This window comes from Ambystoma mexicanum, chromosome 1p, assembly GCF_040938575.1.
Source record: "Ambystoma mexicanum isolate Mex_15411 chromosome 1p, UKY_AmexF1_1, whole genome shotgun sequence".
NCBI classification, from domain to species: domain Eukaryota; kingdom Metazoa; phylum Chordata; class Amphibia; order Caudata; family Ambystomatidae; genus Ambystoma; species Ambystoma mexicanum.
The window spans coordinates 13,225,581-13,245,077 of NC_090921.1; the positions used below are offsets into that span (position 1 = coordinate 13,225,581).

At 47.9% G+C, this 19,497-nt stretch overlaps 15 non-coding genes across 15 annotated transcripts; all 15 read left to right on the plus strand.

Annotated features, from left to right (window-relative positions):
- The first annotated feature begins 1,132 nt into the window (after positions 1-1,132).
- On the plus strand, positions 1,133-1,214 carry TRNAL-UAG (transfer RNA leucine (anticodon UAG)). Its single transcript has one exon. It is a non-coding gene; the product is annotated as a tRNA-Leu (tRNA).
- A 1,144-nt stretch (positions 1,215-2,358) lies between these two features.
- TRNAL-UAG (transfer RNA leucine (anticodon UAG)) lies at positions 2,359-2,440 on the plus strand. Its single transcript has one exon. It is a non-coding gene; the product is annotated as a tRNA-Leu (tRNA).
- Positions 2,441-3,584: 1,144 nt separating this feature from the next.
- On the plus strand, positions 3,585-3,666 carry TRNAL-UAG (transfer RNA leucine (anticodon UAG)). The gene has a single exon. It is a non-coding gene; the product is annotated as a tRNA-Leu (tRNA).
- A 1,144-nt stretch (positions 3,667-4,810) lies between these two features.
- TRNAL-UAG (transfer RNA leucine (anticodon UAG)) lies at positions 4,811-4,892 on the plus strand. Its single transcript has one exon. It is a non-coding gene; the product is annotated as a tRNA-Leu (tRNA).
- Positions 4,893-6,036: 1,144 nt separating this feature from the next.
- On the plus strand, positions 6,037-6,118 carry TRNAL-UAG (transfer RNA leucine (anticodon UAG)). The gene has a single exon. It is a non-coding gene; the product is annotated as a tRNA-Leu (tRNA).
- A 1,144-nt stretch (positions 6,119-7,262) lies between these two features.
- Positions 7,263-7,344, plus strand: TRNAL-UAG (transfer RNA leucine (anticodon UAG)). The gene has a single exon. It is a non-coding gene; the product is annotated as a tRNA-Leu (tRNA).
- Positions 7,345-8,488: 1,144 nt separating this feature from the next.
- Positions 8,489-8,570, plus strand: TRNAL-UAG (transfer RNA leucine (anticodon UAG)). Its single transcript has one exon. It is a non-coding gene; the product is annotated as a tRNA-Leu (tRNA).
- Positions 8,571-9,714: 1,144 nt separating this feature from the next.
- TRNAL-UAG (transfer RNA leucine (anticodon UAG)) lies at positions 9,715-9,796 on the plus strand. The gene has a single exon. It is a non-coding gene; the product is annotated as a tRNA-Leu (tRNA).
- A 1,144-nt stretch (positions 9,797-10,940) lies between these two features.
- TRNAL-UAG (transfer RNA leucine (anticodon UAG)) lies at positions 10,941-11,022 on the plus strand. The gene has a single exon. It is a non-coding gene; the product is annotated as a tRNA-Leu (tRNA).
- Positions 11,023-12,166: 1,144 nt separating this feature from the next.
- Positions 12,167-12,248, plus strand: TRNAL-UAG (transfer RNA leucine (anticodon UAG)). Its single transcript has one exon. It is a non-coding gene; the product is annotated as a tRNA-Leu (tRNA).
- Positions 12,249-13,392: 1,144 nt separating this feature from the next.
- TRNAL-UAG (transfer RNA leucine (anticodon UAG)) lies at positions 13,393-13,474 on the plus strand. Its single transcript has one exon. It is a non-coding gene; the product is annotated as a tRNA-Leu (tRNA).
- A 1,144-nt stretch (positions 13,475-14,618) lies between these two features.
- On the plus strand, positions 14,619-14,700 carry TRNAL-UAG (transfer RNA leucine (anticodon UAG)). The gene has a single exon. It is a non-coding gene; the product is annotated as a tRNA-Leu (tRNA).
- Positions 14,701-15,844: 1,144 nt separating this feature from the next.
- TRNAL-UAG (transfer RNA leucine (anticodon UAG)) lies at positions 15,845-15,926 on the plus strand. The gene has a single exon. It is a non-coding gene; the product is annotated as a tRNA-Leu (tRNA).
- A 1,144-nt stretch (positions 15,927-17,070) lies between these two features.
- Positions 17,071-17,152, plus strand: TRNAL-UAG (transfer RNA leucine (anticodon UAG)). Its single transcript has one exon. It is a non-coding gene; the product is annotated as a tRNA-Leu (tRNA).
- Positions 17,153-18,296: 1,144 nt separating this feature from the next.
- TRNAL-UAG (transfer RNA leucine (anticodon UAG)) lies at positions 18,297-18,378 on the plus strand. The gene has a single exon. It is a non-coding gene; the product is annotated as a tRNA-Leu (tRNA).
- The last annotated feature ends 1,119 nt before the right edge of the window (positions 18,379-19,497 follow it).

Below are 19,497 nucleotides of genomic sequence, written 5' to 3' on the forward strand. Positions count from 1 at the left end.
TTTTTATCTTCATGCCACGTGTACAGACAGGACAATTGGGAGCCAGGGAATGGCATGTGTTTATGAATTCTTGCTTTTCTGAACACCCAGACTGAAAGCACACATCTGACTCGTGTGCGTTTTCACCAAAAAAGGGTAAAGCATAAATCACTGTTCACTGAAAACGGACATGCGTTCACGATCCTGTCAATAAACACGTTCAGGGCAGGGCCACAAATCTGCCGACACGATGCCCTAATGAATGCACATCTCTTTGCCTTGGTAGTTGCTCCTTTTTGCAGAGCCTTTTCCTGCTGCATCACAAAAACTCAGTTCAAGACACTTGGCTCCATCCAGTGGAGCTCCTATGCCCAGCTTAGAAACCCCCAGGCACGAGATTGCAAGGTCCCTGGTAATTCTCCCACTCCTGGACACGTCGGAACCAAGTTTCGTATGCACTAGCAGCGAGAACAAAATCCCACATGTGAGGACAATAGGCGTCTTTCATTTAGGGCTAGTGTTAGGCTAAGAGTTTGCAGTAGCTCCTTGGGTCGAGTTAGGGGTCGAATGAGACAAAGCTAAGATTTGCGTTACGGCTGGGGTTGGTCCAGTAAGGATCCCACACACCATGGACCATCGGCGGAGGCCCCGGGTAGGCTTACACTGCGGGCTAATGGTGGACTTCTTTAAAAACGTGAGCACTAAATGGGGCGGGATGTTGACTGAAAGAATGCAGCTAGCTACAGAAATATGCAGAAATAAAGAAAAACACATCTCATTGCATGCCTTTAAAGAGCTTACTCTCCCTACCGGCAATGTTCCTGAACCTTCGCTTCCCAAACATTTTTAGAACCAAAAAAAACCTAGAAAAGATCTGACCTCCCTCACCGGGAATTGAACTCAAGACTGCTGGATGGAGGGGTGCTGACATTGACCACTAGGCTACCAGACTGCTGTTGAACAGAGCACTCCCGAAAGGTGACATTTCAATTTCAGGCTGACAAGTGTGCTTTATTGTTCAGTTCGGGCTTTGCAGAGCCAGTGCTAGAATTCAATCCAAGTTCATGCTTTGCTTTGATTTTGAATTAATGGCCAAACCAGCCAATCCCTAAAAAAATACAGGTCTCAGAGGCTCTCGTTTCAGTACCAGCAGGGTAGCGTGGCCGAGCGGTCTAAGGCGCTGGATTTAGGCTCCAGTCTCTTTGGAGGCGTGGGTTCGAATCCCACCGCTGCCAATAGCTGTTTCTTTTTTATCTTCATGCCACGTGTACAGACAGGACAATTGGGAGCCAGGGAATGGCATGTGTTTATGAATTCTTGCTTTTCTGAACACCCAGACTGAAAGCACACATCTGACTCGTGTGCGTTTTCACCAAAAAAGGGTAAAGCATAAATCACTGTTCACTGAAAACGGACATGCGTTCACGATCCTGTCAATAAACACGTGCTTGGCAGGGCCACAAATCTGCCGACACGATGCCCTAATGAATGCACATCTCTTTGCCTTGGTAGTTGCTCCTTTTTGCAGCGCCTTTTCCTGCTGCATCACAAAAACTCAGTTCAAGACACTTGGCTCCATCCAGTGGAGCTCCTATGCCCAGCTTAGAAACCCCCAGGCACGAGATTGCAAGGTCCCTGGTAATTCTCCCACTCCTGGACACGTCGGAACCAAGTTTCGTATGCACTAGCAGCGAGAACAAAATCCCACATGTGAGGACAATAGGCGTCTTTCATTTAGGGCTAGTGTTAGGCTAAGAGTTTGCAGTAGCTCCTTGGGTCGAGTTAGGGGTCGAATGAGACAAAGCTAAGATTTGCGTTACGGCTGGGGTTGGTCCAGTAAGGATCCCACACACCATGGACCATCGGCGGAGGCCCCGGGTAGGCTTACACTGCGGGCTAATGGTGGACTTCTTTAAAAACGTGAGCACTAAATGGGGCGGGATGTTGACTGAAAGAATGCAGCTAGCTACAGAAATATGCAGAAATAAAGAAAAACACATCTCATTGCATGCCTTTAAAGAGCTTACTCTCCCTACCGGCAATGTTCCTGAACCTTCGCTTCCCAAACATTTTTAGAACCAAAAAAAACCTAGAAAAGATCTGACCTCCCTCACCGGGAATTGAACTCAAGACTGCTGGATGGAGAGGTGCTGACATTGACCACTAGGCTACCAGACTGCTGTTGAACAGAGCACTCCCGAAAGGTGACATTTCAATTTCAGGCTGACAAGTGTGCTTTATTGTTCAGTTCGGGCTTTGCACAGCCAGTGCTAGAATTCAATCCAAGTTCATGCTTTGCTTTGATTTTGAATTAATGGCCAAACCAGCCAATCCCTAAAAAAATACAGGTCTCAGAGGCTCTCGTTTCAGTACCAGCAGGGTAGCGTGGCCGAGCGGTCTAAGGCGCTGGATTTAGGCTCCAGTCTCTTTGGAGGCGTGGGTTCGAATCCCACCGCTGCCAATAGCTGTTTCTTTTTTATCTTCATGCCACGTGTACAGACAGGACAATTGGGAGCCAGGGAATGGCATGTGTTTATGAATTCTTGCTTTTCTGAACACCCAGACTGAAAGCACACATCTGACTCGTGTGCGTTTTCACCAAAAAAGGGTAAAGCATAAATCACTGTTCACTGAAAACGGACATGCGTTCACGATCCTGTCAATAAACACGTGCTTGGCAGGGCCACAAATCTGCCGACACGATGCCCTAATGAATGCACATCTCTTTGCCTTGGTAGTTGCTCCTTTTTGCAGCGCCTTTTCCTGCTGCATCACAAAAACTCAGTTCAAGACACTTGGCTCCATCCAGTGGAGCTCCTATGCCCAGCTTAGAAACCCCCAGGCACGAGATTGCAAGGTCCCTGGTAATTCTCCCACTCCTGGACACGTCGGAACCAAGTTTCGTATGCACTAGCAGCGAGAACAAAATCCCACATGTGAGGACAATAGGCGTCTTTCATTTAGGGCTAGTGTTAGGCTAAGAGTTTGCAGTAGCTCCTTGGGTCGAGTTAGGGGTCGAATGAGACAAAGCTAAGATTTGCGTTACGGCTGGGGTTGGTCCAGTAAGGATCCCACACACCATGGACCATCGGCGGAGGCCCCGGGTAGGCTTACACTGCGGGCTAATGGTGGACTTCTTTAAAAACGTGAGCACTAAATGGGGCGGGATGTTGACTGAAAGAATGCAGCTAGCTACAGAAATATGCAGAAATAAAGAAAAACACATCTCATTGCATGCCTTTAAAGAGCTTACTCTCCCTACCGGCAATGTTCCTGAACCTTCGCTTCCCAAACATTTTTAGAACCAAAAAAAACCTAGAAAAGATCTGACCTCCCTCACCGGGAATTGAACTCAAGACTGCTGGATGGAGGGGTGCTGACATTGACCACTAGGCTACCAGACTGCTGTTGAACAGAGCACTCCCGAAAGGTGACATTTCAATTTCAGGCTGACAAGTGTGCTTTATTGTTCAGTTCGGGCTTTGCAGAGCCAGTGCTAGAATTCAATCCAAGTTCATGCTTTGCTTTGATTTTGAATTAATGGCCAAACCAGCCAATCCCTAAAAAAATACAGGTCTCAGAGGCTCTCGTTTCAGTACCAGCAGGGTAGCGTGGCCGAGCGGTCTAAGGCGCTGGATTTAGGCTCCAGTCTCTTTGGAGGCGTGGGTTCGAATCCCACCGCTGCCAATAGCTGTTTCTTTTTTATCTTCATGCCACGTGTACAGACAGGACAATTGGGAGCCAGGGAATGGCATGTGTTTATGAATTCTTGCTTTTCTGAACACCCAGACTGAAAGCACACATCTGACTCGTGTGCGTTTTCACCAAAAAAGGGTAAAGCATAAATCACTGTTCACTGAAAACGGACATGCGTTCACGATCCTGTCAATAAACACGTGCTTGGCAGGGCCACAAATCTGCCGACACGATGCCCTAATGAATGCACATCTCTTTGCCTTGGTAGTTGCTCCTTTTTGCAGCGCCTTTTCCTGCTGCATCACAAAAACTCAGTTCAAGACACTTGGCTCCATCCAGTGGAGCTCCTATGCCCAGCTTAGAAACCCCCAGGCACGAGATTGCAAGGTCCCTGGTAATTCTCCCACTCCTGGACACGTCGGAACCAAGTTTCGTATGCACTAGCAGCGAGAACAAAATCCCACATGTGAGGACAATAGGCGTCTTTCATTTAGGGCTAGTGTTAGGCTAAGAGTTTGCAGTAGCTCCTTGGGTCGAGTTAGGGGTCGAATGAGACAAAGCTAAGATTTGCGTTACGGCTGGGGTTGGTCCAGTAAGGATCCCACACACCATGGACCATCGGCGGAGGCCCCGGGTAGGCTTACACTGCGGGCTAATGGTGGACTTCTTTAAAAACGTGAGCACTAAATGGGGCGGGATGTTGACTGAAAGAATGCAGCTAGCTACAGAAATATGCAGAAATAAAGAAAAACACATCTCATTGCATGCCTTTAAAGAGCTTACTCTCCCTACCGGCAATGTTCCTGAACCTTCGCTTCCCAAACATTTTTAGAACCAAAAAAAACCTAGAAAAGATCTGACCTCCCTCACCGGGAATTGAACTCAAGACTGCTGGATGGAGGGGTGCTGACATTGACCACTAGGCTACCAGACTGCTGTTGAACAGAGCACTCCCGAAAGGTGACATTTCAATTTCAGGCTGACAAGTGTGCTTTATTGTTCAGTTCGGGCTTTGCACAGCCAGTGCTAGAATTCAATCCAAGTTCATGCTTTGCTTTGATTTTGAATTAATGGCCAAACCAGCCAATCCCTAAAAAAATACAGGTCTCAGAGGCTCTCGTTTCAGTACCAGCAGGGTAGCGTGGCCGAGCGGTCTAAGGCGCTGGATTTAGGCTCCAGTCTCTTTGGAGGCGTGGGTTCGAATCCCACCGCTGCCAATAGCTGTTTCTTTTTTATCTTCATGCCACGTGTACAGACAGGACAATTGGGAGCCAGGGAATGGCATGTGTTTATGAATTCTTGCTTTTCTGAACACCCAGACTGAAAGCACACATCTGACTCGTGTGCGTTTTCACCAAAAAAGGGTAAAGCATAAATCACTGTTCACTGAAAACGGACATGCGTTCACGATCCTGTCAATAAACACGTGCTTGGCAGGGCCACAAATCTGCCGACACGATGCCCTAATGAATGCACATCTCTTTGCCTTGGTAGTTGCTCCTTTTTGCAGCGCCTTTTCCTGCTGCATCACAAAAACTCAGTTCAAGACACTTGGCTCCATCCAGTGGAGCTCCTATGCCCAGCTTAGAAACCCCCAGGCACGAGATTGCAAGGTCCCTGGTAATTCTCCCACTCCTGGACACGTCGGAACCAAGTTTCGTATGCACTAGCAGCGAGAACAAAATCCCACATGTGAGGACAATAGGCGTCTTTCATTTAGGGCTAGTGTTAGGCTAAGAGTTTGCAGTAGCTCCTTGGGTCGAGTTAGGGGTCGAATGAGACAAAGCTAAGATTTGCGTTACGGCTGGGGTTGGTCCAGTAAGGATCCCACACACCATGGACCATCGGCGGAGGCCCCGGGTAGGCTTACACTGCGGGCTAATGGTGGACTTCTTTAAAAACGTGAGCACTAAATGGGGCGGGATGTTGACTGAAAGAATGCAGCTAGCTACAGAAATATGCAGAAATAAAGAAAAACACATCTCATTGCATGCCTTTAAAGAGCTTACTCTCCCTACCGGCAATGTTCCTGAACCTTCGCTTCCCAAACATTTTTAGAACCAAAAAAAACCTAGAAAAGATCTGACCTCCCTCACCGGGAATTGAACTCAAGACTGCTGGATGGAGGGGTGCTGACATTGACCACTAGGCTACCAGACTGCTGTTGAACAGAGCACTCCCGAAAGGTGACATTTCAATTTCAGGCTGACAAGTGTGCTTTATTGTTCAGTTCGGGCTTTGCACAGCCAGTGCTAGAATTCAATCCAAGTTCATGCTTTGCTTTGATTTTGAATTAATGGCCAAACCAGCCAATCCCTAAAAAAATACAGGTCTCAGAGGCTCTCGTTTCAGTACCAGCAGGGTAGCGTGGCCGAGCGGTCTAAGGCGCTGGATTTAGGCTCCAGTCTCTTTGGAGGCGTGGGTTCGAATCCCACCGCTGCCAATAGCTGTTTCTTTTTTATCTTCATGCCACGTGTACAGACAGGACAATTGGGAGCCAGGGAATGGCATGTGTTTATGAATTCTTGCTTTTCTGAACACCCAGACTGAAAGCACACATCTGACTCGTGTGCGTTTTCACCAAAAAAGGGTAAAGCATAAATCACTGTTCACTGAAAACGGACATGCGTTCACGATCCTGTCAATAAACACGTGCTTGGCAGGGCCACAAATCTGCCGACACGATGCCCTAATGAATGCACATCTCTTTGCCTTGGTAGTTGCTCCTTTTTGCAGCGCCTTTTCCTGCTGCATCACAAAAACTCAGTTCAAGACACTTGGCTCCATCCAGTGGAGCTCCTATGCCCAGCTTAGAAACCCCCAGGCACGAGATTGCAAGGTCCCTGGTAATTCTCCCACTCCTGGACACGTCGGAACCAAGTTTCGTATGCACTAGCAGCGAGAACAAAATCCCACATGTGAGGACAATAGGCGTCTTTCATTTAGGGCTAGTGTTAGGCTAAGAGTTTGCAGTAGCTCCTTGGGTCGAGTTAGGGGTCGAATGAGACAAAGCTAAGATTTGCGTTACGGCTGGGGTTGGTCCAGTAAGGATCCCACACACCATGGACCATCGGCGGAGGCCCCGGGTAGGCTTACACTGCGGGCTAATGGTGGACTTCTTTAAAAACGTGAGCACTAAATGGGGCGGGATGTTGACTGAAAGAATGCAGCTAGCTACAGAAATATGCAGAAATAAAGAAAAACACATCTCATTGCATGCCTTTAAAGAGCTTACTCTCCCTACCGGCAATGTTCCTGAACCTTCGCTTCCCAAACATTTTTAGAACCAAAAAAAACCTAGAAAAGATCTGACCTCCCTCACCGGGAATTGAACTCAAGACTGCTGGATGGAGGGGTGCTGACATTGACCACTAGGCTACCAGACTGCTGTTGAACAGAGCACTCCCGAAAGGTGACATTTCAATTTCAGGCTGACAAGTGTGCTTTATTGTTCAGTTCGGGCTTTGCACAGCCAGTGCTAGAATTCAATCCAAGTTCATGCTTTGCTTTGATTTTGAATTAATGGCCAAACCAGCCAATCCCTAAAAAAATACAGGTCTCAGAGGCTCTCGTTTCAGTACCAGCAGGGTAGCGTGGCCGAGCGGTCTAAGGCGCTGGATTTAGGCTCCAGTCTCTTTGGAGGCGTGGGTTCGAATCCCACCGCTGCCAATAGCTGTTTCTTTTTTATCTTCATGCCACGTGTACAGACAGGACAATTGGGAGCCAGGGAATGGCATGTGTTTATGAATTCTTGCTTTTCTGAACACCCAGACTGAAAGCACACATCTGACTCGTGTGCGTTTTCACCAAAAAAGGGTAAAGCATAAATCACTGTTCACTGAAAACGGACATGCGTTCACGATCCTGTCAATAAACACGTGCTTGGCAGGGCCACAAATCTGCCGACACGATGCCCTAATGAATGCACATCTCTTTGCCTTGGTAGTTGCTCCTTTTTGCAGCGCCTTTTCCTGCTGCATCACAAAAACTCAGTTCAAGACACTTGGCTCCATCCAGTGGAGCTCCTATGCCCAGCTTAGAAACCCCCAGGCACGAGATTGCAAGGTCCCTGGTAATTCTCCCACTCCTGGACACGTCGGAACCAAGTTTCGTATGCACTAGCAGCGAGAACAAAATCCCACATGTGAGGACAATAGGCGTCTTTCATTTAGGGCTAGTGTTAGGCTAAGAGTTTGCAGTAGCTCCTTGGGTCGAGTTAGGGGTCGAATGAGACAAAGCTAAGATTTGCGTTACGGCTGGGGTTGGTCCAGTAAGGATCCCACACACCATGGACCATCGGCGGAGGCCCCGGGTAGGCTTACACTGCGGGCTAATGGTGGACTTCTTTAAAAACGTGAGCACTAAATGGGGCGGGATGTTGACTGAAAGAATGCAGCTAGCTACAGAAATATGCAGAAATAAAGAAAAACACATCTCATTGCATGCCTTTAAAGAGCTTACTCTCCCTACCGGCAATGTTCCTGAACCTTCGCTTCCCAAACATTTTTAGAACCAAAAAAAACCTAGAAAAGATCTGACCTCCCTCACCGGGAATTGAACTCAAGACTGCTGGATGGAGGGGTGCTGACATTGACCACTAGGCTACCAGACTGCTGTTGAACAGAGCACTCCCGAAAGGTGACATTTCAATTTCAGGCTGACAAGTGTGCTTTATTGTTCAGTTCGGGCTTTGCAGAGCCAGTGCTAGAATTCAATCCAAGTTCATGCTTTGCTTTGATTTTGAATTAATGGCCAAACCAGCCAATCCCTAAAAAAATACAGGTCTCAGAGGCTCTCGTTTCAGTACCAGCAGGGTAGCGTGGCCGAGCGGTCTAAGGCGCTGGATTTAGGCTCCAGTCTCTTTGGAGGCGTGGGTTCGAATCCCACCGCTGCCAATAGCTGTTTCTTTTTTATCTTCATGCCACGTGTACAGACAGGACAATTGGGAGCCAGGGAATGGCATGTGTTTATGAATTCTTGCTTTTCTGAACACCCAGACTGAAAGCACACATCTGACTCGTGTGCGTTTTCACCAAAAAAGGGTAAAGCATAAATCACTGTTCACTGAAAACGGACATGCGTTCACGATCCTGTCAATAAACACGTGCTTGGCAGGGCCACAAATCTGCCGACACGATGCCCTAATGAATGCACATCTCTTTGCCTTGGTAGTTGCTCCTTTTTGCAGCGCCTTTTCCTGCTGCATCACAAAAACTCAGTTCAAGACACTTGGCTCCATCCAGTGGAGCTCCTATGCCCAGCTTAGAAACCCCCAGGCACGAGATTGCAAGGTCCCTGGTAATTCTCCCACTCCTGGACACGTCGGAACCAAGTTTCGTATGCACTAGCAGCGAGAACAAAATCCCACATGTGAGGACAATAGGCGTCTTTCATTTAGGGCTAGTGTTAGGCTAAGAGTTTGCAGTAGCTCCTTGGGTCGAGTTAGGGGTCGAATGAGACAAAGCTAAGATTTGCGTTACGGCTGGGGTTGGTCCAGTAAGGATCCCACACACCATGGACCATCGGCGGAGGCCCCGGGTAGGCTTACACTGCGGGCTAATGGTGGACTTCTTTAAAAACGTGAGCACTAAATGGGGCGGGATGTTGACTGAAAGAATGCAGCTAGCTACAGAAATATGCAGAAATAAAGAAAAACACATCTCATTGCATGCCTTTAAAGAGCTTACTCTCCCTACCGGCAATGTTCCTGAACCTTCGCTTCCCAAACATTTTTAGAACCAAAAAAAACCTAGAAAAGATCTGACCTCCCTCACCGGGAATTGAACTCAAGACTGCTGGATGGAGGGGTGCTGACATTGACCACTAGGCTACCAGACTGCTGTTGAACAGAGCACTCCCGAAAGGTGACATTTCAATTTCAGGCTGACAAGTGTGCTTTATTGTTCAGTTCGGGCTTTGCACAGCCAGTGCTAGAATTCAATCCAAGTTCATGCTTTGCTTTGATTTTGAATTAATGGCCAAACCAGCCAATCCCTAAAAAAATACAGGTCTCAGAGGCTCTCGTTTCAGTACCAGCAGGGTAGCGTGGCCGAGCGGTCTAAGGCGCTGGATTTAGGCTCCAGTCTCTTTGGAGGCGTGGGTTCGAATCCCACCGCTGCCAATAGCTGTTTCTTTTTTATCTTCATGCCACGTGTACAGACAGGACAATTGGGAGCCAGGGAATGGCATGTGTTTATGAATTCTTGCTTTTCTGAACACCCAGACTGAAAGCACACATCTGACTCGTGTGCGTTTTCACCAAAAAAGGGTAAAGCATAAATCACTGTTCACTGAAAACGGACATGCGTTCACGATCCTGTCAATAAACACGTGCTTGGCAGGGCCACAAATCTGCCGACACGATGCCCTAATGAATGCACATCTCTTTGCCTTGGTAGTTGCTCCTTTTTGCAGCGCCTTTTCCTGCTGCATCACAAAAACTCAGTTCAAGACACTTGGCTCCATCCAGTGGAGCTCCTATGCCCAGCTTAGAAACCCCCAGGCACGAGATTGCAAGGTCCCTGGTAATTCTCCCACTCCTGGACACGTCGGAACCAAGTTTCGTATGCACTAGCAGCGAGAACAAAATCCCACATGTGAGGACAATAGGCGTCTTTCATTTAGGGCTAGTGTTAGGCTAAGAGTTTGCAGTAGCTCCTTGGGTCGAGTTAGGGGTCGAATGAGACAAAGCTAAGATTTGCGTTACGGCTGGGGTTGGTCCAGTAAGGATCCCACACACCATGGACCATCGGCGGAGGCCCCGGGTAGGCTTACACTGCGGGCTAATGGTGGACTTCTTTAAAAACGTGAGCACTAAATGGGGCGGGATGTTGACTGAAAGAATGCAGCTAGCTACAGAAATATGCAGAAATAAAGAAAAACACATCTCATTGCATGCCTTTAAAGAGCTTACTCTCCCTACCGGCAATGTTCCTGAACCTTCGCTTCCCAAACATTTTTAGAACCAAAAAAAACCTAGAAAAGATCTGACCTCCCTCACCGGGAATTGAACTCAGGACTGCTGGATGGAGGGGTGCTGACATTGACCACTAGGCTACCAGACTGCTGTCGAACAGAGCACTCCCGAAAGGTGACATTTCAATTTCAGGCTGACAAGTGTGCTTTATTGTTCAGTTCGGGCTTTGCACAGCCAGTGCTAGAATTCAATCCAAGTTCATGCTTTGCTTTGATTTTGAATTAATGGCCAAACCAGCCAATCCCTAAAAAAATACAGGTCTCAGAGGCTCTCGTTTCAGTACCAGCAGGGTAGCGTGGCCGAGCGGTCTAAGGCGCTGGATTTAGGCTCCAGTCTCTTTGGAGGCGTGGGTTCGAATCCCACCGCTGCCAATAGCTGTTTCTTTTTTATCTTCATGCCACGTGTACAGACAGGACAATTGGGAGCCAGGGAATGGCATGTGTTTATGAATTCTTGCTTTTCTGAACACCCAGACTGAAAGCACACATCTGACTCGTGTGCGTTTTCACCAAAAAAGGGTAAAGCATAAATCACTGTTCACTGAAAACGGACATGCGTTCACGATCCTGTCAATAAACACGTTCAGGGCAGGGCCACAAATCTGCCGACACGATGCCCTAATGAATGCACATCTCTTTGCCTTGGTAGTTGCTCCTTTTTGCAGAGCCTTTTCCTGCTGCATCACAAAAACTCAGTTCAAGACACTTGGCTCCATCCAGTGGAGCTCCTATGCCCAGCTTAGAAACCCCCAGGCACGAGATTGCAAGGTCCCTGGTAATTCTCCCACTCCTGGACACGTCGGAACCAAGTTTCGTATGCACTAGCAGCGAGAACAAAATCCCACATGTGAGGACAATAGGCGTCTTTCATTTAGGGCTAGTGTTAGGCTAAGAGTTTGCAGTAGCTCCTTGGGTCGAGTTAGGGGTCGAATGAGACAAAGCTAAGATTTGCGTTACGGCTGGGGTTGGTCCAGTAAGGATCCCACACACCATGGACCATCGGCGGAGGCCCCGGGTAGGCTTACACTGCGGGCTAATGGTGGACTTCTTTAAAAACGTGAGCACTAAATGGGGCGGGATGTTGACTGAAAGAATGCAGCTAGCTACAGAAATATGCAGAAATAAAGAAAAACACATCTCATTGCATGCCTTTAAAGAGCTTACTCTCCCTACCGGCAATGTTCCTGAACCTTCGCTTCCCAAACATTTTTAGAACCAAAAAAAACCTAGAAAAGATCTGACCTCCCTCACCGGGAATTGAACTCAAGACTGCTGGATGGAGGGGTGCTGACATTGACCACTAGGCTACCAGACTGCTGTTGAACAGAGCACTCCCGAAAGGTGACATTTCAATTTCAGGCTGACAAGTGTGCTTTATTGTTCAGTTCGGGCTTTGCAGAGCCAGTGCTAGAATTCAATCCAAGTTCATGCTTTGCTTTGATTTTGAATTAATGGCCAAACCAGCCAATCCCTAAAAAAATACAGGTCTCAGAGGCTCTCGTTTCAGTACCAGCAGGGTAGCGTGGCCGAGCGGTCTAAGGCGCTGGATTTAGGCTCCAGTCTCTTTGGAGGCGTGGGTTCGAATCCCACCGCTGCCAATAGCTGTTTCTTTTTTATCTTCATGCCACGTGTACAGACAGGACAATTGGGAGCCAGGGAATGGCATGTGTTTATGAATTCTTGCTTTTCTGAACACCCAGACTGAAAGCACACATCTGACTCGTGTGCGTTTTCACCAAAAAAGGGTAAAGCATAAATCACTGTTCACTGAAAACGGACATGCGTTCACGATCCTGTCAATAAACACGTGCTTGGCAGGGCCACAAATCTGCCGACACGATGCCCTAATGAATGCACATCTCTTTGCCTTGGTAGTTGCTCCTTTTTGCAGCGCCTTTTCCTGCTGCATCACAAAAACTCAGTTCAAGACACTTGGCTCCATCCAGTGGAGCTCCTATGCCCAGCTTAGAAACCCCCAGGCACGAGATTGCAAGGTCCCTGGTAATTCTCCCACTCCTGGACACGTCGGAACCAAGTTTCGTATGCACTAGCAGCGAGAACAAAATCCCACATGTGAGGACAATAGGCGTCTTTCATTTAGGGCTAGTGTTAGGCTAAGAGTTTGCAGTAGCTCCTTGGGTCGAGTTAGGGGTCGAATGAGACAAAGCTAAGATTTGCGTTACGGCTGGGGTTGGTCCAGTAAGGATCCCACACACCATGGACCATCGGCGGAGGCCCCGGGTAGGCTTACACTGCGGGCTAATGGTGGACTTCTTTAAAAACGTGAGCACTAAATGGGGCGGGATGTTGACTGAAAGAATGCAGCTAGCTACAGAAATATGCAGAAATAAAGAAAAACACATCTCATTGCATGCCTTTAAAGAGCTTACTCTCCCTACCGGCAATGTTCCTGAACCTTCGCTTCCCAAACATTTTTAGAACCAAAAAAAACCTAGAAAAGATCTGACCTCCCTCACCGGGAATTGAACTCAGGACTGCTGGATGGAGGGGTGCTGACATTGACCACTAGGCTACCAGACTGCTGTCGAACAGAGCACTCCCGAAAGGTGACATTTCAATTTCAGGCTGACAAGTGTGCTTTATTGTTCAGTTCGGGCTTTGCACAGCCAGTGCTAGAATTCAATCCAAGTTCATGCTTTGCTTTGATTTTGAATTAATGGCCAAACCAGCCAATCCCTAAAAAAATACAGGTCTCAGAGGCTCTCGTTTCAGTACCAGCAGGGTAGCGTGGCCGAGCGGTCTAAGGCGCTGGATTTAGGCTCCAGTCTCTTTGGAGGCGTGGGTTCGAATCCCACCGCTGCCAATAGCTGTTTCTTTTTTATCTTCATGCCACGTGTACAGACAGGACAATTGGGAGCCAGGGAATGGCATGTGTTTATGAATTCTTGCTTTTCTGAACACCCAGACTGAAAGCACACATCTGACTCGTGTGCGTTTTCACCAAAAAAGGGTAAAGCATAAATCACTGTTCACTGAAAACGGACATGCGTTCACGATCCTGTCAATAAACACGTTCAGGGCAGGGCCACAAATCTGCCGACACGATGCCCTAATGAATGCACATCTCTTTGCCTTGGTAGTTGCTCCTTTTTGCAGAGCCTTTTCCTGCTGCATCACAAAAACTCAGTTCAAGACACTTGGCTCCATCCAGTGGAGCTCCTATGCCCAGCTTAGAAACCCCCAGGCACGAGATTGCAAGGTCCCTGGTAATTCTCCCACTCCTGGACACGTCGGAACCAAGTTTCGTATGCACTAGCAGCGAGAACAAAATCCCACATGTGAGGACAATAGGCGTCTTTCATTTAGGGCTAGTGTTAGGCTAAGAGTTTGCAGTAGCTCCTTGGGTCGAGTTAGGGGTCGAATGAGACAAAGCTAAGATTTGCGTTACGGCTGGGGTTGGTCCAGTAAGGATCCCACACACCATGGACCATCGGCGGAGGCCCCGGGTAGGCTTACACTGCGGGCTAATGGTGGACTTCTTTAAAAACGTGAGCACTAAATGGGGCGGGATGTTGACTGAAAGAATGCAGCTAGCTACAGAAATATGCAGAAATAAAGAAAAACACATCTCATTGCATGCCTTTAAAGAGCTTACTCTCCCTACCGGCAATGTTCCTGAACCTTCGCTTCCCAAACATTTTTAGAACCAAAAAAAACCTAGAAAAGATCTGACCTCCCTCACCGGGAATTGAACTCAAGACTGCTGGATGGAGGGGTGCTGACATTGACCACTAGGCTACCAGACTGCTGTTGAACAGAGCACTCCCGAAAGGTGACATTTCAATTTCAGGCTGACAAGTGTGCTTTATTGTTCAGTTCGGGCTTTGCAGAGCCAGTGCTAGAATTCAATCCAAGTTCATGCTTTGCTTTGATTTTGAATTAATGGCCAAACCAGCCAATCCCTAAAAAAATACAGGTCTCAGAGGCTCTCGTTTCAGTACCAGCAGGGTAGCGTGGCCGAGCGGTCTAAGGCGCTGGATTTAGGCTCCAGTCTCTTTGGAGGCGTGGGTTCGAATCCCACTGCTGCCAATAGCTGTTTCTTTTTTATCTTCATGCCACGTGTACAGACAGGACAATTGGGAGCCAGGGAATGGCATGTGTTTATGAATTCTTGCTTTTCTGAACACCCAGACTGAAAGCACACATCTGACTCGTGTGCGTTTTCACCAAAAAAGGGTAAAGCATAAATCACTGTTCACTGAAAACGGACATGCGTTCACGATCCTGTCAATAAACACGTGCTTGGCAGGGCCACAAATCTGCCGACACGATGCCCTAATGAATGCACATCTCTTTGCCTTGGTAGTTGCTCCTTTTTGCAGCGCCTTTTCCTGCTGCATCACAAAAACTCAGTTCAAGACACTTGGCTCCATCCAGTGGAGCTCCTATGCCCAGCTTAGAAACCCCCAGGCACGAGATTGCAAGGTCCCTGGTAATTCTCCCACTCCTGGACACGTCGGAACCAAGTTTCGTATGCACTAGCAGCGAGAACAAAATCCCACATGTGAGGACAATAGGCGTCTTTCATTTAGGGCTAGTGTTAGGCTAAGAGTTTGCAGTAGCTCCTTGGGTCGAGTTAGGGGTCGAATGAGACAAAGCTAAGATTTGCGTTACGGCTGGGGTTGGTCCAGTAAGGATCCCACACACCATGGACCATCGGCGGAGGCCCCGGGTAGGCTTACACTGCGGGCTAATGGTGGACTTCTTTAAAAACGTGAGCACTAAATGGGGCGGGATGTTGACTGAAAGAATGCAGCTAGCTACAGAAATATGCAGAAATAAAGAAAAACACATCTCATTGCATGCCTTTAAAGAGCTTACTCTCCCTACCGGCAATGTTCCTGAACCTTCGCTTCCCAAACATTTTTAGAACCAAAAAAAACCTAGAAAAGATCTGACCTCCCTCACCGGGAATTGAACTCAAGACTGCTGGATGGAGAGGTGCTGACATTGACCACTAGGCTACCAGACTGCTGTTGAACAGAGCACTCCCGAAAGGTGACATTTCAATTTCAGGCTGACAAGTGTGCTTTATTGTTCAGTTCGGGCTTTGCACAGCCAGTGCTAGAATTCAATCCAAGTTCATGCTTTGCTTTGATTTTGAATTAATGGCCAAACCAGCCAATCCCTAAAAAAATACAGGTCTCAGAGGCTCTCGTTTCAGTACCAGCAGGGTAGCGTGGCCGAGCGGTCTAAGGCGCTGGATTTAGGCTCCAGTCTCTTTGGAGGCGTGGGTTCGAATCCCACCGCTGCCAATAGCTGTTTCTTTTTTATCTTCATGCCACGTGTACAGACAGGACAATTGGGAGCCAGGGAATGGCATGTGTTTATGAATTCTTGCTTTTCTGAACACCCAGACTGAAAGCACACATCTGACTCGTGTGCGTTTTCACCAAAAAAGGGTAAAGCATAAATCACTGTTCACTGAAAACGGACATGCGTTCACGATCCTGTCAATAAACACGTGCTTGGCAGGGCCACAAATCTGCCGACACGATGCCCTAATGAATGCACATCTCTTTGCCTTGGTAGTTGCTCCTTTTTGCAGCGCCTTTTCCTGCTGCATCACAAAAACTCAGTTCAAGACACTTGGCTCCATCCAGTGGAGCTCCTATGCCCAGCTTAGAAACCCCCAGGCACGAGATTGCAAGGTCCCTGGTAATTCTCCCACTCCTGGACACGTCGGAACCAAGTTTCGTATGCACTAGCAGCGAGAACAAAATCCCACATGTGAGGACAATAGGCGTCTTTCATTTAGGGCTAGTGTTAGGCTAAGAGTTTGCAGTAGCTCCTTGGGTCGAGTTAGGGGTCGAATGAGACAAAGCTAAGATTTGCGTTACGGCTGGGGTTGGTCCAGTAAGGATCCCACACACCATGGACCATCGGCGGAGGCCCCGGGTAGGCTTACACTGCGGGCTAATGGTGGACTTCTTTAAAAACGTGAGCACTAAATGGGGCGGGATGTTGACTGAAAGAATGCAGCTAGCTACAGAAATATGCAGAAATAAAGAAAAACACATCTCATTGCATGCCTTTAAAGAGCTTACTCTCCCTACCGGCAATGTTCCTGAACCTTCGCTTCCCAAACATTTTTAGAACCAAAAAAAACCTAGAAAAGATCTGACCTCCCTCACCGGGAATTGAACTCAAGACTGCTGGATGGAGGGGTGCTGACATTGACCACTAGGCTACCAGACTGCTGTTGAACAGAGCACTCCCGAAAGGTGACATTTCAATTTCAGGCTGACAAGTGTGCTTTATTGTTCAGTTCGGGCTTTGCACAGCCAGTGCTAGAATTCAATCCAAGTTCATGCTTTGCTTTGATTTTGAATTAATGGCCAAACCAGCCAATCCCTAAAAAAATACAGGTCTCAGAGGCTCTCGTTTCAGTACCAGCAGGGTAGCGTGGCCGAGCGGTCTAAGGCGCTGGATTTAGGCTCCAGTCTCTTTGGAGGCGTGGGTTCGAATCCCACCGCTGCCAATAGCTGTTTCTTTTTTATCTTCATGCCACGTGTACAGACAGGACAATTGGGAGCCAGGGAATGGCATGTGTTTATGAATTCTTGCTTTTCTGAACACCCAGACTGAAAGCACACATCTGACTCGTGTGCGTTTTCACCAAAAAAGGGTAAAGCATAAATCACTGTTCACTGAAAACGGACATGCGTTCACGATCCTGTCAATAAACACGTGCTTGGCAGGGCCACAAATCTGCCGACACGATGCCCTAATGAATGCACATCTCTTTGCCTTGGTAGTTGCTCCTTTTTGCAGCGCCTTTTCCTGCTGCATCACAAAAACTCAGTTCAAGACACTTGGCTCCATCCAGTGGAGCTCCTATGCCCAGCTTAGAAACCCCCAGGCACGAGATTGCAAGGTCCCTGGTAATTCTCCCACTCCTGGACACGTCGGAACCAAGTTTCGTATGCACTAGCAGCGAGAACAAAATCCCACATGTGAGGACAATAGGCGTCTTTCATTTAGGGCTAGTGTTAGGCTAAGAGTTTGCAGTAGCTCCTTGGGTCGAGTTAGGGGTCGAATGAGACAAAGCTAAGATTTGCGTTACGGCTGGGGTTGGTCCAGTAAGGATCCCACACACCATGGACCATCGGCGGAGGCCCCGGGTAGGCTTACACTGCGGGCTAATGGTGGACTTCTTTAAAAACGTGAGCACTAAATGGGGCGGGATGTTGACTGAAAGAATGCAGCTAGCTACAGAAATATGCAGAAATAAAGAAAAACACATCTCATTGCATGCCTTTAAAGAGCTTACTCTCCCTACCGGCAATGTTCCTGAACCTTCGCTTCCCAAACATTTTTAGAACCAAAAAAAACCTAGAAAAGATCTGACCTCCCTCACCGGGAATTGAACTCAAGACTGCTGGATGGAGGGGTGCTGACATTGACCACTAGGCTACCAGACTGCTGTTGAACAGAGCACTCCCGAAAGGTGACATTTCAATTTCAGGCTGACAAGTGTGCTTTATTGTTCAGTTCGGGCTTTGCACAGCCAGTGCTAGAATTCAATCCAAGTTCATGCTTTGCTTTGATTTTGAATTAATGGCCAAACCAGCCAATCCCTAAAAAAATACAGGTCTCAGAGGCTCTCGTTTCAGTACCAGCAGGGTAGCGTGGCCGAGCGGTCTAAGGCGCTGGATTTAGGCTCCAGTCTCTTTGGAGGCGTGGGTTCGAATCCCACCGCTGCCAATAGCTGTTTCTTTTTTATCTTCATGCCACGTGTACAGACAGGACAATTGGGAGCCAGGGAATGGCATGTGTTTATGAATTCTTGCTTTTCTGAACACCCAGACTGAAAGCACACATCTGACTCGTGTGCGTTTTCACCAAAAAAGGGTAAAGCATAAATCACTGTTCACTGAAAACGGACATGCGTTCACGATCCTGTCAATAAACACGTGCTTGGCAGGGCCACAAATCTGCCGACACGATGCCCTAATGAATGCACATCTCTTTGCCTTGGTAGTTGCTCCTTTTTGCAGCGCCTTTTCCTGCTGCATCACAAAAACTCAGTTCAAGACACTTGGCTCCATCCAGTGGAGCTCCTATGCCCAGCTTAGAAACCCCCAGGCACGAGATTGCAAGGTCCCTGGTAATTCTCCCACTCCTGGACACGTCGGAACCAAGTTTCGTATGCACTAGCAGCGAGAACAAAATCCCACATGTGAGGACAATAGGCGTCTTTCATTTAGGGCTAGTGTTAGGCTAAGAGTTTGCAGTAGCTCCTTGGGTCGAGTTAGGGGTCGAATGAGACAAAGCTAAGATTTGCGTTACGGCTGGGGTTGGTCCAGTAAGGATCCCACACACCATGGACCATCGGCGGAGGCCCCGGGTAGGCTTACACTGCGGGCTAATGGTGGACTTCTTTAAAAACGTGAGCACTAAATGGGGCGGGATGTTGACTGAAAGAATGCAGCTAGCTACAGAAATATGCAGAAATAAAGAAAAACACATCTCATTGCATGCCTTTAAAGAGCTTACTCTCCCTACCGGCAATGTTCCTGAACCTTCGCTTCCCAAACATTTTTAGAACCAAAAAAAACCTAGAAAAGATCTGACCTCCCTCACCGGGAATTGAACTCAAGACTGCTGGATGGAGAGGTGCTGACATTGACCACTAGGCTACCAGACTGCTGTTGAACAGAGCACTCCCGAAAGGTGACATTTCAATTTCAGGCTGACAAGTGTGCTTTATTGTTCAGTTCGGGCTTTGCACAGCCAGTGCTAGAATTCAATCCAAGTTCATGCTTTGCTTTGATTTTGAATTAATGGCCAAACCAGCCAATCCCTAAAAAAATACAGGTCTCA